At 57.4% G+C, this 319-nt stretch overlaps 1 pseudogene; it reads right to left on the bottom strand.

Annotated features, from left to right (window-relative positions):
* Positions 1–6: 6 nt before the first annotated feature.
* Positions 7–319, bottom strand: part of LOC106723406 — a 4,198-nt pseudogene continuing 3,885 nt past the window's right edge.

Here is a 319-nt window from a genome sequence, read left to right as displayed (position 1 = left end):
GGGGAATGCACAGGCTCCAAGGCTGATGCAAAGATCATCTCCTCCTCGTCTCCTCCCCACACATTGGGGCTGACCTCTGCCTGAGGTGTTTCCTCTTAGCCCCCGCCCCCAACCATATGTTCGGGGCCGGAGTCTGGGCTCTGGCCTCCCACAGTTTCCTACAAGGGGCAAAGCCTGGGGGAACTCTTTCTGCAGGCCACCAGCATGAGGGAGCTAGTATGAATGCACCACTGGTGGGTGCTGAGATGGGTGAAGCTTCTCCAATACTCAGAGCACTGATGTAGCTTCTCCCCTGTGTAGATGCACTGGTGTTCAGCAC

Source organism: Alligator sinensis, unplaced genomic scaffold (assembly GCF_000455745.1).
Source record: "Alligator sinensis unplaced genomic scaffold, ASM45574v1 scaffold1525_1, whole genome shotgun sequence".
NCBI lineage: Eukaryota > Metazoa > Chordata > Crocodylia > Alligatoridae > Alligator > Alligator sinensis.
Note: the sequence above shows the minus strand (reverse complement) of the source record. Positions and strands in the feature narration are given on the sequence as shown.